At 46.1% G+C, this 13,823-nt stretch overlaps 1 protein-coding gene across 5 annotated transcripts in view; it reads right to left on the bottom strand.

Moving 5' to 3' along the window:
• The window catches only part of ASAP1 (ArfGAP with SH3 domain, ankyrin repeat and PH domain 1), a 219,472-nt gene extending 206,903 nt beyond the window's left edge, over positions 1-12,569 (bottom strand). For 2 of the 5 annotated variants that reach the window (XM_060243205.1, XM_060243209.1), the window contains exon 1: positions 12,106-12,566. The gene's annotated coding sequence lies outside the window, so the exon portion shown is untranslated. Of the gene's footprint in view, positions 1-12,105 lie in introns of all 5 variants that reach the window. The other 3 variants (XM_060243206.1, XM_060243210.1, XM_060243208.1) reach the window with 2 other exon arrangements.
• Between the last annotated feature and the right edge of the window lie 1,254 nt (positions 12,570-13,823).

The raw sequence follows: 13,823 nt of genomic DNA, 5'->3' as shown, positions 1-13,823 counted from the left end.
TTTCCCAATCCCCCTCCCTAGCTGAAAACCTAGTACTATGGACCCTTTTGACTGCACTGCTGATAGACACTTAAGACATACAGCCAAAAGTTGTGAGGAACATTTGACAAACCTCGATGAGTTAAAAGCGCCAATGCGGAGGTTTGGACATGTGTGAAAGTGGCCTCAGCCTACTTTTAGGAGGGAACGATCATTTGCGGAGAAAACTTTCTCACCATGTCATGACTAAATATAAAGCATGCACATTCCAGATGATGGAACTAAATTCAGCATTTCCGAAGCATCACAGGAGGGGGTGGGGTGCGATTCGTTAATTATGCCTCCGCCGGCTTCAAACTTCTCTTAATGTTATACATTTCGCTGGCGATCCGTTGATAAGCTGTTAATGTGACAAGGGGCATTAACTCCCACACGTTTGGTAACCTTTCCCGCTGAAAAGGACATATTTGTACTTTTCGCTATCGAGCAAAGACACCGGCCTTAAAGCTGCAGACAGGTTTTTAACGCTGGTACATGCGATCGCTCCGGCTTAACATGCGTTGTACAAAATTAAGCAAACGAATCAGGGGATCGGATGTTAATTATATGCTCAATGTTTCTGATATAATTTTGATTACTGTTTTTCCAGAAATGCTTTGTTTGGGGGGCCAGGGGAGTCAGCTATACCATAAAGGCAAAACCAGCAATCTTTCTGCATCGAGGTTTTGTATTGGGTTCATAGAATTAGAGAATTGTAAAGTTGGAAGGAGTCATCCAGGCCGTCAAGTCCAACCCCCTGCTCAATGCAAGAGCAGCCTAGTTTCGCCAAGGTTTTATCCAAGCTTTACACCAGGAGTGGCCAAACTTGCTTAGTGTAAGAGCCACATAGAATACACATCAGATGTTTGATAGAAGGAAGGAAGGAATGGAGGAAGGGAGGAGGGAGGGAGGGAGGAAGGGAGGAGGGAGGGAGGGAGGAAGGAAGGAAGGAAGGAAGGAAGGAAGGAAGGAAGGAAGGAAGGAAGGAAGGAAGGAAGGGAGGGAGGGAGGGAGGGAGGGAGGGACATGTGCACAAAGGGGACTCAATAGATGTTGTTTACTTTGACTTCCAGAAAGCTTTTGATAAAGTTCCTCATCAAAGGCTCCTTAGTAAGCTCAAGAGTCATCGAGTAAAAGGACAAGTCCTCTTGTGGATCAAAAACTGGCTAATTAATAGGAAACAGAGTGAGTATAAATGGGCAATTTTCGCAATGGAAGATGGTAAGCAGTGGGTGCCGCAGGGTTCAGTACTGGGTCCCATGCTCTTTAACTTGTTCATAAATGATTTGGAGTTGAGAGTAAGCAGTGAAGTGGCCATTGGCCTGATCCAACATGGCTTCTCTTATGTTCTTATCTGGGGGTGTGGCCTAATATGCAAAGGAGTTCCTGCTACAAAAAAGCCCTATATCTAGCCATAAGCAAATATGGGACCAGTGTAGGGCTCCCACCCAGACCCCCAGTCTAGGTAGGAAATTCCCTGTTTTTCAGGGCTTCTCTGGCACCAGCTAGCGGACTGACGGGGGAAGCCCCGCCCCCCAACAGCAACATCATACAGCAACATCCCCAATATGATGATGCCATGCAGAAGTGATGTCATCACATCAGTGAAGACACCCAGTAATGTCCTACTATTTGGGTAAAACTCTATAAGCCAGTTTGTTGTAGTGGTTAAGTGCATGGACTCTTATCTGGGAGAACCGGGTTTGATTCCCCTCTCCTCCACTTGCAGCTGCTGGAATGGCCTTGGGTTAGTCATAGCTCTCGCAGAGCTGTCCTTGAAAGGGCAGCTTCTGGAGAGCTCTCTCAGCCCCACCCACCTCAAAGGTTGTCTCTTGTGGGGAAGGAAGGTAAAGGGGATTGTGACTGTTCTGAGACTCTGAGATACAAAGTACAGGGCGGTATATAAATACAATTTCTTCATCTCCTTCTTATGGTCTGAGCCTAATTTTAATCAAAAAACAGAGCATTGCTCCTAATTTTGCCAATGCGATGACATCACTTCTACATGATGTCATTGTGTCAGGGACATCCCTGCCCACTCCCGGACAGCCCCCAAATTCCCCTGTTGGCATGAGGATTGCACCTGGCAACTCTAGGCTGGCATCAGTATACCGTCAAGTGGGGGAACTACCGGAACCCAGGGCTTCTGGTGGGATCCTCCGCTGCTGACTTCTGACCCAAAGATCTCCTCATAGGCCTGTTGTGCACTCAAGCTTACTGCCAGTTTTCACTGAAGTCCAGTTGGCAGGGCTTCACTTCAAACCTGTGTCTGCATTCCATACCTTTCCCCGCCTCCGATTTTTCTATTGGGAATCGTGTATTCTGCATGCGAATGAGAAAACATGGATAGTGTCACCATGCCAAAATGTCCTGGTCTTTTTTTTTTTTTTTGCAGTGTGGTTGTTCTCTTCTTATTGGTCAGTTCCGCACTGGGTGTTTTTTTTTAAAATTTAAATAGGAGATTCTTCAACCTGTATTTACTCTTGGATAGCCATCTTGGCCAATGGTCCATGGTTCTCGCCCCCACACCCCCTTCATTGGTCTACAAGCTCCTCTATTGCTTAGGTTTTCCATTTTTAAAACGTTGGGGATTTTTTACAAGCTGGTTCAGCCTAACCGGCTGTGGCATAGTGGTTAAGAGTGGCGGACTGTAATCTGGAGACCTGGGTTTGACTCCCCATTCCTCCAAACTTAGCCGGCTGGGTGTCCTTGGGGCAGTCATAGGACAGGAAGGGAAAGGAGATTGTAAGCTGCTCTGGGGAACTGAGTGAAGGGCAGAGGGTATAAATCCAATCATCATCATCATCTCCTCCTCCTTCTCTTCTTCTTCCATTATGAGTTTTTTGGTAATCTCGGAGAAGCACCAGGGAGCACACAAAGGAACAAAGGAAGGGAGAGAGTGAGCATTCAAGATCTCCCCACCCCCAGCATGCTAACAACCCCGGTGATGCAGGGACCTCGCAGGTTCTGATCTACACAACCCTCCTCCACCAGCCCCAAGTCAGATGGCTGTTAAGCTCATTCAACCAGCTGCGATATATCCTTCCTTGTGATGTATTCCTCACCCTCTCTCTAGCAAGACCTTCGGGGAGGGACAGTGGGCGGCTCAGTGGTAGAGCATCTGCTTGGGAAGCAGAAGGTCCCAGGTTCAATCCCCGGCATCTCCAAAAAAGGGTCCAGGCAAACAGGTGTGAAAAACCTCAGCTTGAGACCCTGGAGAGCCGCTGCCAGTCTGAGAAGACAATACTGACTTTGATGGACCAAAGGTCTGATTCAGTATAAGGCAGCTTCATATATGTTCATATAAGACTTGAGGAAAACTGTTTTAATGTACCTGAAGAAGTGAACATGCATACGGAAGTGTATACCCCAAATTAAACTTTGTTGGTCTTGCCACGGGACTCATACTTTTCTTCTGCTGCTTCAGACCAAGATGGCTACCCACCTGAATCTGAACCCATAAGTGTGGACCATGTGAGGTGGTATCAGAATAAGAACCTGTGGATCATTAAGACCATAAGAGAACATAAGAACGTAAGAGAAGTCATGTTGGACCAGGCCACTGGCCTATCCAACACTATGTCACACAGTGTACAAAAAACCAGGTGCCATTAGGAGGTCCACCAGTGAGGCCAGGACACTAGAAGCCCTCCCACTGTGCCCCACAAGCACCAAGAATACAGAACATCACTTGCTCCAAACAGAGAGTTCCATCTATACCTTGAGGCTAATAGCCACTGATGGACCTCTGCTCCATATGCTTATCCAATCCCCTCTTGAAGCTGGCTATGCTTGTAGCTGCCACCACCTCCTATGGCAGTAAATTCCATGTGTTAATCACCCTTTGGGCGAAGGAGGTCTGTCAGTGGGGCCAGGACACTAGAAGCCCTCCCACTGTGCCCCCCAAGCATCAAGAATACAGAGCATCACTTGCCCCAGACAGAGAATTCCAACAATACGCTGCAGCTAATAGCCACTGATGGGCCTCTGCTCCATAGGTTTATCCAATCCCCTCTTGAAGCTGGCTTTGCTTCCGGCCACCACCACCTCCTATGGCAGTGAATTCCATGTGTTAATCACCATTCCTCTTATCTGTTCTAACCTGACTGTTCAGCAATTTCATTGTGTGCCCATGAGTTCTTGTATCGTGAGAAAGGAAACCTTTGCCATTCCATGCAGAAGAGCATTTGCTTTGTACGCCCTGAAGAAGACTGTTGCCTGAGATTCTGAATATCTGCTCTAGACAATACCAAACTAGATGTCCCAACAGGGTTGCCAGGTTAGGCTGACAAGCTGGCGGGGGACTTATTAAGGGGCTCTGGAAGAGGGGAGGGAAGAAGTGCAACTGAACTCTACAGCCTGTTACATTTAAAGGGACAGTGTTCATTTTAAATGCCTTTCCTCCACTGGAAATAATGGAGGCATCTTCTTTGGGGACTCATAGTATTGGTCCCCCTTTTTGAAACTTGGAGAGTTTTTCAAGGAGAAGCAGCAGCAGCTACGCTGAAAATTTGGTGCCTTTACCTCAAAAAACAGCTCCCCCAAATACTCATAGATTGATTCTCCATTATACCCTATGGGGCCAGTCTCCATAGGGTATAATGTAGTGCCCGGCAGCCATTTTCTCCCACACACACTTTCTGAAGTCCTGAAGTTGGGGGAGGGGTTCCAAACTGGGGGATTACCCCCACCTCCAACTGGGGATTGGCAGCCCTATGTTCCAATAGCCTGTACTGGCTTCAGGAAGTATCACTATGACCTATGGATGATTTTCAGCTTGGAGCCCTTGCTTCTTGGAACGGGGCCTTTCACCATGGCAACCACACTGAGTCATTCCAAGCAATGATCTGTTGAGCAGTTGCCCCACGATACAAGCCAAAAGTGGGCTATATGAACATATGAAGCTGCCTTATACTGAATCAGACCCTTGGTCCATCAAAGTCAGTATTGTCTACTCAGACTGGCAGCGGCTCTCCAGGGTCTCCAGCTGAGGTTTTTCATGCCTATTTGCCTGGACCCTTTTTAGTTGGAGAAGCTGGGGATTGAACCTGGGACCTTCTGCTTACCAAGCAGATACTCTACCACTGAGCCACCATCCCTCCCCTAACTACACTGAGCCACCGTCCATCCCCTAAATTACAGAAATTAGAAACAACAGCAACATGTGATTCAGAGCACAGAGCTGTCTGTGCTGTACAAAACGCAAAAAATTGGTGTGGCTGACTTTGCACTGGGGATATAGAGCACAAAGTGTGCGATAAATCTCCATGAACTAAAAAAAACAACAACAACAAAAAACCCAATCCCACAACCAGGGCTTCTCCGTCTTTTAAGCAGGAATGCACAGGAATGCAGTTCCGGCTGTCTTGGCATCAGGGGGAGTGGCCTAATATGCAAATGAGTCCTTGCTGCAAAAAAGCCCTGGCAAGATCCATCATCTTCACTATCCATTCTTCTATTGTAGGTAATGCCAAACATTTCCATTTCTGAGTATAAAATAGTCTTGCCGCCGTTGTCATATGCAGAAATAAAATTCCATGTGTTTTTTCCAGTTGGCCATCCATTAATCTTAGCAAAAAGGTCTTTGGTTTCAATTGAGAGAGAGAGACGACCTCTATTGGCGTTAATGGTTTCAATTGTATATTGGTCTCTAAAATTGTCTGATTAACAGAATGCATTTGTATCCAGAACTTTCTAGCTTAGAGCATGTCCACCGTAAATGACAAAATGTCCATACTTGTTGCTCACATTCCCAACACTTATTTGGAATATTTTTGTATGTTTTAGCTATTTTTTTCCCCGGAGACATACCCCATCAATGCATCGAGACTGATTCCCCACTCGCCTTGTTCCAGTCTCATTGCTCCTTTTCCTGTGGCCCTTCTGCTGGATTTCGCACAAACTGCCCCAGGGCGACAAGTTGCTCTGCCTCTTTTCAAGTTCCCTCCGCAGCAGGCAGAAATTGGTTTTCAGAGGATCCTGCCTGCAGCAGAGGGAATTTGAAAAGAGGCGGGACAACTCACCCCCCCCCCCCCCGGGGCAGTTTGTGCGAAATCCAGCAGAAGTGCCGCTGGAAAAGGAGCAAGGAGACTGGAGCAAGGCGAGTGGGTAATCAGCCCATTTTTAAATAAAAGTTCTCTTTTAAATTAGCCAGGGCTTTTTTTTTTTCATAGCAGGAACTCCTTTGCATATTAGGCCACACACCCCTAATGTAGCCAATCCTCCTGGAGCTTACAGTAGGCCCTGCTGAATGAGCCCTGTATGTTCTTGGAGGATTGGCTACATCAGGGGTGTGTGGCCTAATATTAGGGTTGCCAATCCCCAGGTGGGGGCGGGGGATCCCCCGGTTTGGTGACCCTCCCCCCGCTTCAGGGTCGTCAGAAAGCGGGGGGAGGAGAGGGAAATGTCTGCTGGGGACTCTATTATTCCCTATAGCTATTTATTCCCATAGAAAATAATGGATAATTGATCCGCGGGTATCTGGGGCTCTGGGGGGGCTGTTTTTTGAGGTAGAGACACCAAATTTTCAGTAGAGCATCTAGTGCCTCTCCCTAAAATATCCCCCAAGTTTCAAAACGATTGGACCAGGGTGTCCAATGCTATGAGTCCCAAAAGAAGGTGCCCCTATCTTTCATTATTTCCTATGGCAGGAAGCCATTGAAAAGGTGTGCTGTCCCTTTAAATGTGATGGCCAGAACTCCCTTTGGAGTTCAATTATGCTTGTCACAGCCTTGATCTTGGCTCCACCCCAATGTCTCCTGGCTCCACCCCCAAGGTCTTCTGGCTCCACCCCCAAAGTCCCCAGATATTTCTTAAATTGGACTTGGCAACCCTACCTAATATGCAATGAAGTTCCTGCTACAAAACCCCCCCCCCCCGAATAATACTATCGCCATTTATAGGTGGTTTGCCATTGCCTGCCTTTGCGTCATGACCCTGGGCTTCCTTGATGTTGTCCTATCCAGATACTAATCAGATCCCACCCTGCCTAGCTTTTGAGATCTGACAAGATCTGGCAAACCTGGGCCATCCAGGGCAAGGCCGCTAAGGTGCTACTGGACTGAGATCTAGAAATCTCCCGGAATTTCCCCACCTGGGGTCGGCAACCCTACCGGAACTATCTGAACCAGCTCTGCATAAGGCAGCTTCTTAGGAGGAAGTACTTGTGAATTTTCCGCACTGTGCAGGGGGTTGGACTAGATGATCCTGGAGGTCCCTTTCAATTCTATGGTTCTATATGTAACATAAGGATGCATCCTTAGGCTTTTGCCCAGGCTGAACATATCACAGTTTTTGCAACCTCACATTAATTGTATTTAATATGGGCAGGGCCTTTTTTTTGTAGCAGGAACCCCTTTGCATATTAGGCCACACTCTCCTGATGTAGCCAATCCTCCTACTGTAAGCTCCAGGGAGACTGGCTACATCAGGGGTGTGTGTGGCCTAATATGCAAAGGAGTTCCTGCTACAAAAAAAGCCCTGAATATGGGCATCCTTACTATTTGCTCTCATTGGTAGAGGGCAGGGGTTGGTTGCCAGGAATGACTTTAGAGGCAAGTTCTCTCAAAGCTGTTCTGCTCAAGAGCAATTCTGGGAGAACTCTCTCAGTCCCAACTACCTCCCAGGGTGTCTGCTGTGGGGAGGGGGAGGGAAAGGAGATTGTAAGCCGCTCTGAGACTCCTTTGAGTACTGAAGGGCAGGTATAAATCCAATCTTTTTCTTCTTCAGTTTCTAATATGTGTGTGACTGTGAGACGAACCTATATGTGTTCATAAAGGTAGTCCCCTGTGCAAGTACCAGTTGTTTCTGGAGAGCCAGTTTGGTGTAGTGGTTAAGTGTGCGGACTTTTATCTGGGAGAACCGGGTTTGATTCCCCACTCCTCCACTTGCACCTGCTAGCATGGCCTTGGGTCAGCCATAGCTCTGGCAGAAGTTGTCCTTGAAAGGGCAGCTGCTGTGAGAACCCTCTCCAGCCCCACCCACCTCACAGAGTGTCTGTTGTGGGGGAGGAAGGTAAAGGAGATTGTGAGCCGCTCTGAGACTCTTTGGAGTGGAGGGCAGGATATAAATCCAATATCATCTTCCTCTTCTTTCTGACTCTGGGTGACGTTGCATCACGACATTTTCACAGCAGACCTTTTACGGGGTGGTTTGCCATTGCCTTCCCCAGTCATCTACACTTTCCCCCCAGCAAGCTGGGTACTCGTTTGACCGACCTCAGAAGGATGGAAGGCTGAGTCAACCTTGAGCCCACCCCCCCTTATATGTAAGGTTTAAGGAAGTCTGTTTCAATGTATCCGGAGAAGAGTGCATACCCCAAAAATCTTCAACCTAGAATGAAACTTTGCTGGCCTTAAAGGTCCCACTCCAGCTTTGGTCTACCTGGAAGGAGTCAGCATTCTTAGAGCCCTCCAGCAGCATGAGACAAGAACTCTACTCAGCTCTTCCCCTCATTTTCTAGGGCAGGGTGTGACCCAGAGAGGAAATACCAAAATACCACCAGAAAGCCAATTCCCACAGTGCGCCTGGCCTAATCCAAACCAGAAGGTCCTGGCGTTGTCCCCAAAAAGAGCTGCTCCTTGCCAGAGCCGCTGATCAAAGAGAATCAGATGAAGCCCAGATATTTAGCATTCCTTCCAAGTGACCCACCGAGAGGATGCTCTTTATTCTGCTAGCAATGATGGTTCTCCAAGCAATATCACGGCTCTCCGGTTCTACAACATCTCTTATTTTTAGGGTTGCCAATCCTCTAGTGGGGGCCGGGGATCCCCTGGTTTGGAGGCCCTCCCTCCGCTTCAGGGTCACCAGAAAGCTGGGGAGGAGGAGGCAAATAAGTGGGGTTGCCAAGTCCAGTTCAAGAAATATCCGGGGAATTTGGGGATGGAGCAAGGAGCAAGGTTATAATCCCCTTGAAAAGCCAGGTTTGCAGCTTGGAGCATTATTGAATCCACAGTGTGGCCATCGCACCCAGGCATGTGAATGGATGCCCATGCTTTCTGGCAACACATTATCCTTGAGGTTTAGCCCAGAACTGGGAATGAAACACACCACATTGTTTAAATTGGCTCTTACTGAGGCACCAAGAACATGCCTTTTGCAGAGCTTCGGTGGGGCGACGCACATGAGCGAAGATCCATATGCTGGATAAAGCCACCATTGGCTCCATTTCAAAAACGAATCTCAATTTTCCATATCTAAAGCTCCCAGCAGCTTTCTCTTCCCTCCCTGCAATACATCAGCAATAAAAATGGCATCGAAACAAGTTTGTGGGAAGGAAAAGAGCTTAAATTTGCAAGCCCACACTCCTTTCTCTCTCTCTCTTTTCCTCTAGACATCATATGTTGAACCACAGCAAGGAAATGGTTTCGTTGAGTAGGCTTTTGACAGCTCCTCAGGAGCATAAGAACATAAGAGAAGCCATGCTGGATCAGGCCAATGGCCCATCCAGTCCAACACTCTGTGTCACATAAGAACATAAGAGAAGCCATGCTGGATCAGGCCAATGGCCCATCCAGTCCAACACTCTGTGTCACACAGTGGCCAAAACCCAGGTGCCATCAAGCGGCCCACCAGTGCAGCCAGAACTACAGAAGCCCTCCCACTGTTGCTCCCCCCAAGAATACAGAGCATCACTGCCGCAAACAGTAGAACAAAGTAGGAGTCAAGTGTATCTTTAAGAACGTAAGCTTTCTTGTGCACCAAGCACACTTCATCAGACGAGGAATCAGATACAGTGAGCAGAGCTACATATAGCTGGTAGGCGGTGGTTTAGAATGCAAAATGGTACAAATTTAAGATCCAATGACAGAAGAGTAAAATTAACAAACTGAGCAAACCTTTGATCTGAGTAGCATGAGCATGCGAAAGCAATAAAACAGTAATATATCAAAATGTGAGAATGTCTGTTAATCACTCTATTGTATAAGCTTGGGCCAAAGAAAGGAGGGCATTTCTTTCTCAGAAGTTTTCCCCATCCAACTAATTTACCTTTTAGCTTGTAACATACATATAGTTTGCCAACAGAAGAAAAATACTTTAAAATATAGTAGAAGATGGGTTTAGTGTGAGATAAGCAGCCAATATCCCTGTTTGAGTATGTCAATACAGCTACAAGACAAATACATTGGATAGTGATGTTCTTGTCCACATAATTTACTATTTAACATGTAAACATCATTCTAGTTTGCCATTAGAAAAAAAGAATACGATAAAATATAGTGAAAATGGGTTAAGTATATGTAATGAGATAAACAGATGGAACAGTGTTCCATCTAAACCTTGTGGCTAATAGCCACTGATGGACCTCTGCTCCATATGTTTATCCAATCCCCTCTTGAAGTCTATGCTTGCAGCCGCCACCACTTCCTGTGGCAGTGAAGTCTACATTGTTAATTACATTTGTGTGAAGAAGTGCTTCATCCGTTCTAAACCTACTGCTCATCAATTTCATTAAGTGCCCACAAGTTCTTGTATCATGTGAGAAAGGGAGAAAAGTACTTCATTCTCTACCTTCTCTGTTCCATGCATAAACTTCTATCCAGTCTCCCCTTAGCCATCGTTCCTCCAAGCTAAAGAGCTCTAACCTTTCTTTTAAAACCTTTCTTCATAAGGAAAGCATTCCATCCCCTTAATAATTCTAGTTGCCCTTTTTTGCACCTTTTCCAATGCTATAATATTTTTTATGAGGTGTGGTGACTAGAACTGCACATAGAATTCCAAATAAAGCCGCCACATCGATTTATACAGGAGCATTATGATACTGGCTGATAGGTTTTCAATTCCCTTCCTAATAATCCTCAGCATGGCTTTTGCCTTTCTCTTATTGCAGTTGCACACTGAGTCAATATTTGCAGTGAGATATCTACCATGACTCCAAGATCTCTCTCTAATTTTTAAGTTCAGGAGCTGCTTTGCATATTAGGCCACACACCCTTAATGTAGCCAATCCTCCAAGAGCTTACAAAAAAGAGCCTTGAAAACTCTTGGAGTTCTACATTAGGGGGGGGGGGGCATGGCCTAATATGCAAAGGAGCTCCTGCAAGAATTCCACCCCTGCAGACCACCATGTTCTTTTTCACAAGCATTCTCTTCAATACTCACCTTGCAAAGAGCACTCCACTCTCATAGTCTGACTTGAAAGATTAAGAGTTTTGGGAAACTTTTGTTCTCAGGGCTTTTTAAAAAGCCCAGCAGGAACTCATTTCCTATTACACCACATACCCCTGACATAGCCTTTGTTTTGCACAGGACTTTTAAAGAAAAAGCCCAGCAGGAACTCATTTGAATATCAGACCACACCCCCTGACACCAAACCAGCCTAGACTGTGTTCCAGTGCGTTCCTGCTCAAAAAAAGCTCTGCTTTTTCTACTATCAAATTGTTAGTGTGAACCCTGTGTATAAAGTTAGCCCCTTCTGTGCCCCTCGCATTTCTTCCAACTTTCGCTTTAAGCCCAGAAATATTTGAGAAGAGACAAAAACAAAAAAAAAGAAAGAAAAAGGCACATGTGTTGCCCTGAATTTAAAAAACAAACAAACACTAAACAGGCAATCTGCATCAAGGCCTTTAAGCCACCTTTAGCCTGTTTCGGTGGGGAGGGCAGGATACAAATCTAATAAAATAAATAAATATTGAAAGAATACAAATCCCATTCAGCTGTAAGAATCCACTTATTGGTTGGGGGGGGGGGGGATAATAAACAACCCTATTGTGAATTATGAGTTTTTTCCACCAGTACTGGGGCAACGGAATTGAACGTGTAGCTTCTCAACAAACCCAGTTCTGAAAAACTTTGTTCAGCAGAGAAGTCCTTCAAAATGAGTGGCATTCTTTCCCCATGAGCAGGGCTGATTCACAGGCCGGGTATATATGTGCAGAGCGAAGGAGACCTTTCTTGTTCAAGTCGCCCTGAGAAAGAATTCCGTGCAAGAAAAGGAGCATGCATTTCGAGGCCATTGAAATGGGAAAGAGTATACCAGTATAGCCACTTCTGATTTTCAATTTGCACTTTGTGAAACAGCCCAAGTTTTTTCTTTCTTTCTTTTGCATTATGAACTATATATATAAAAAAGCAGCACTGGGAACTCACCGAGACTTGTCCAGTTTGAACTCCCATTCCAAAAGTGTCCACCAAGTCGAAGGCCATTATTCCATTGCTTAAAAACAAATGTGAAAATAATTTTTTCCCCTCCCACTGGCAGTTTTTTTTGGGGGGGGGGAGGGGAATAGGTCACACTCCTCCTCCTCTCCAGGAACGTGTTAATATTTGCTGGCTGGTTTAAAAGAAAAGAAAATCCAAATTCCAGCGGTGCCCAGATGTTCTCAGAGAGCCTAACAGTGGCAGTAAACTGCATCCATAAAAGCTCTGGCTGGTAAGGAGACACAAACGAAATTGGGACAGCGGCCGGAAGGAAAGTCTACCCATGTGAGCAGAAAGGGGGTTAAAACAAACAAAGAAAAGGGCCACTCACTGGACACCCCCTTGGAGTGATAGAGGAGATTTCAGGAAATCCAAACACTCAAACAGGAAATCTGAACGCTGGATAAACATTCCATAATCTTCCCCCGGTTAAAGTGCAACCTCTCCGGTTAACCCTTCCCCTGCTCTGTGCGATATGGACTCTGTGGAGCCAGCTTTGTTGTAACTGGATCGGCCTCACATTTCACAATGTGCTAGTGTGGGTCTCTGTGGGATAGCCGCTGCTCTGGAAAAGGTCCCACCCCCACCTCCCCAAACACATTGACTAACATCTGGAAAGATTGGAACGTTTCCCCCTCCTCTCATTGTTCCTAATCTCTACCTGGCAAGGTTTTAGTTTAAAAAAAAAACCTGTGGCAACTTTCTCTGGTTAATAGAACCCGCATGCTTGTAATGTAGGTCTGCAGGAGAAAGAGGAAGGCTTGCCTGGTTATTAACTATGCAGTCCTCTCCCCCTTCCTTTGTTTCCATTTTGTGACTTTCCCGCAATTATTTATCTTCATATGTCTCTAGGTTTTATTTATATACTTGGAGGTATCAATTTCAGGGTATCCTCGACCGATATATTTCATTATCTTTCTGGCTGGCTGTGAGGAGATAAGGGAGAGAAGATAGGAAGGGTTCTAGAAAGAGGGTATTTGAAAGAACAGATCTCTGGATCTTCTTTTATTGTTTCCAACTTGCAGGGGTGGAATTCTAGCAGGAGCTCCTTTGCATATTAGGCCATTGCATATTAGGCTCCTTTGCATATTAGGATGTGGCCTAATATGTAAACGAAAAAGAGCCTTGTAAACTCTTGGTGGATTGGCTACATCGGGGATGTGTGGCCTAATGGGCAAAGGAGCTCCTGCTAGAATTCCAGCCCTGCAAACTTGCAAAATCTTCTAGGGACTCTGAGCAGAAGACATGGGATTTGTTTTGGCTGTCTCAGTAACCCTGGCATGGTATTAAAAAGCAAGAGTCCAGTAGCATGTTAGAAACTTAAAAAAAATTGTGGCAGGGTGTGAGCGTTTTGTGAGTTATGGATCACTTTTTCTGCGCTGACTCAGTGCCCCAAATCAGGTGCTATCAGGAGGTCCACCAGCAGCGACGGAGCTCCAGAAGCCCTTCCACTGTTGCCCTCCAAGCACCAAGAATACAGAGCATCACTGCCGCAGACAGAGTGTTCCATCTGTACCTTGTTTGTGGCCAGGGGTCATTTAATCAGGGGTGGAATTCTAGCAGGAGCTGCTTTGCATATTAGGCCACACACCCCTGATGTAGCCAATCCTTCAAGAGCTTACAAAAAAAGAGCCTTGTGTATGACCTAATATGCAAAGGAGCTCCTG

Source organism: Heteronotia binoei, chromosome 7 (assembly GCF_032191835.1).
Source record: "Heteronotia binoei isolate CCM8104 ecotype False Entrance Well chromosome 7, APGP_CSIRO_Hbin_v1, whole genome shotgun sequence".
Taxonomy (NCBI): domain Eukaryota; kingdom Metazoa; phylum Chordata; class Lepidosauria; order Squamata; family Gekkonidae; genus Heteronotia; species Heteronotia binoei.
The sequence above is the reverse complement of the archived record's forward strand: the minus strand, read 5'-3'. Positions and strand labels throughout refer to the sequence as shown.